The following is a 2500-nucleotide window of genomic DNA, read 5'->3' on the forward strand; positions in this document are numbered from 1 at the left end:
CTCTTAGTGGGCCGGCAACGTCTCACCGCGGACGGGAGTTTGGCCGACGCCGCGACGGTCAGAGAGCCAGCCACCCGCACGTCGCTCACCACCCTTGGCCAGCGATGGTGTCGACGAGTGGCCGCCCCTGCCGCCTCCAGCGCCGCCGCGTCCACGCGCGGGGACGTGCTCGGCGCAATTCCACGGGACCGGAGACCCTCCCCCGTCCACGGCGGGAGGCGAAACTCGGAAGTGCCGGCTGCTTACTCGAGCGGAAGGGTCAGCCTGATTCCTGCCTTGCCGGAGGCCCGGTCGCGGGGGTGACGACCCGCCGCCCGGGACGTGCGAGGCACCAGCAGACAGAGACTGCCCGACGGTCAGAGAGAGGGAGAGAGGAGTGCCGAGGCTCAAGTGGCGAACGGTCGCGCAGGCACGCCACGCACATCGATCGCCAGCCGCGGAACGGCACGGCCTTCAGTGGGGCCGGCGGGCGACGCCGCTCCTGAACCCAGCGGCCCCGAGTCGGACGAGTTGAGGAAGGCACGCCGACGGTGACAGGGTACGGAAGACACAGCGGTGGCCTTCTGGCGACTTGGCCCCCGACAGCCCGACGTTCCGCCGTCCTCCCGATGGCCAGGAGGACCGTGCGGGGGTCGGCCGACGGCGTGGTAGGTGTGCCTGCACGGTGACGGAGCACACACCACGCCCGCCAACCCCTCCGTACCTCCCGAGACCGGTGGCAGGACGGAGCGGAAAACGTGCGGACTGAACGGGAGAGCCAAGAGCCAGCGATCCACGCGCGTGCGACCGTCCAAGTCACAGCGTTCGACGAAAACCTCCTCCCTCGGCCAGGCACTCGGCGCCAGCAGGGGAGACAGGATCAGACGCCCCGCCGGCCACTTAAGGCCGAGGACGAACCACGAGACGGGCGGCTGCAGCAGCGGGCGGCCTGCAGCTCCCAGCACTCTCAATCGATCAACCATCGAGTCGGGTCAGCGTGTCAAACCGGCGAGCTCCACGGTCAGGCCGGCGGCGCACCAGCACCGGACCTCCGCGGCTCCCTTCACTCTTTCCACTGCCAGCCAACCGAGAGACGGACCCAATGCGGACGTGCAGAGCTTAGGCAGACCCCCCCACTGGAGGCTCAACACTTCGTGGCAGCTCCGTGTCCCAGAGACCAGGAGGGTTGGCACACACACACAGTGTGAACCACCGACAGCCATTCTGGGACCGGTGACAGCCGTGCTGGCCCCACTGCCACGACACAGACGGACGCCAGGCCGCGCTCCCCGGCGGGGGGATGGCGTCGAGCCTGACGAACGGAATGTGCAGGGTGGGGGGGAAAGGCCAAGCGCTCCGACGCCGGAGGGCTCCGGAGTCTGAACTTAGGGGGACAAAGAGGACGGGTCCTCTGCGACACCCCAGCCGCGCTCTCGCCAGCCAAGGCGAGTGCGATTGATTGCCAAACGACCCTCAGACAGGCGTGGCCCCGGGAAGAACCCGGGGCCGCAAAGTGCGTTCAAAGTGTCGATGATCAATGTGTCCTGCAATTCACATTAATTCTCGCAGCTAGCTGCGTTCGTCATCGACGCACGAGCCGAGTGATCCACCGTCAAGAGTTGTCTGAGTTTGTTTTAGGTCTCTCCCTCGCCAGAGGAAAGCGACCCGGACCGCACATACGCTCCCCACCTTGAGCTACAGCCACCTGCACGCCGGCGTGCGGGCGGAGCAGGGTGGCGTGAAGCGATGGGGAGCACCATCCTGGTGCGGCCCGCAGAAACATACGTCTATTGGGGGGAGGAGGACAGGGCGCCCAAGAGGCGATGCGTGCCCCAACGCACCGCAGCGACGGAGGCAGGATCACCGCCACCATGTCGCCCGCCTAGTATCACGAGGCGTGCAGCAGCTTTGCCCTAGGAAAAGCAGAGGCGGGAACGGGCACCGGCCATCGGTTCGGCAGCGTCACTGACGCGTGCACGTGGCGGCGTGTCGGCGAGCGGACTTCCTGCGAGGAGGCGGGGGCGGCACTCGCCCGAGCAGACGCCCGCCCGGCCCAGCCACCGCCGAGGTGGACTGGGAGTCGCGGCAACGGCTCGTCATACTCGTTCCCACACTCACAGCGCAGCTTGCCCGCAAGCCACCGACCACCGATCGACGCCAGGCGCCCCGACCGAGAGCGGGATCGCTCGTTCGCCCTGCTGGCAGTTCGCTGGGGATCACTACTGCACGGAGCTCGGAGACCGACGGGCGGCAACTCGAGAGTCTTTAAACCACCACCCCCATCCCGCAAGTGCAAAGAGGCTGTATACGCACAGACGGGTGAGGGGAATAGGTACCCCGTCGGGTTTGAAGGGAGCGTGACTAGATAGCAACGATGTAAACCCAGCCGATTTGGGAGCGAAAGACCGGCGCCTGCATCACCGGCTTCGTTTCCCGTGGCTGGAGAGTACACCGAAACCCTCCGTCTGTCGCGAGCTCCCGACGACGCGGTGCCGCCAAGCAGCAGGGCCGGACCTGGTGT

At 67.2% G+C, this 2500-nt stretch overlaps 1 non-coding gene across 1 annotated transcript; it reads right to left on the reverse strand.

Moving 5' to 3' along the window:
* Positions 1-1446: 1446 nt before the first annotated feature.
* LOC140475379 (5.8S ribosomal RNA) lies at positions 1447-1600 on the reverse strand. Its single transcript, XR_011959920.1, has one exon. It is a non-coding gene; the product is annotated as a 5.8S ribosomal RNA (ribosomal RNA).
* Between the last annotated feature and the right edge of the window lie 900 nt (positions 1601-2500).

This window comes from Chiloscyllium punctatum, unplaced genomic scaffold (genome assembly GCF_047496795.1).
Source record: "Chiloscyllium punctatum isolate Juve2018m unplaced genomic scaffold, sChiPun1.3 scaffold_1604, whole genome shotgun sequence".
NCBI lineage: Eukaryota > Metazoa > Chordata > Chondrichthyes > Orectolobiformes > Hemiscylliidae > Chiloscyllium > Chiloscyllium punctatum.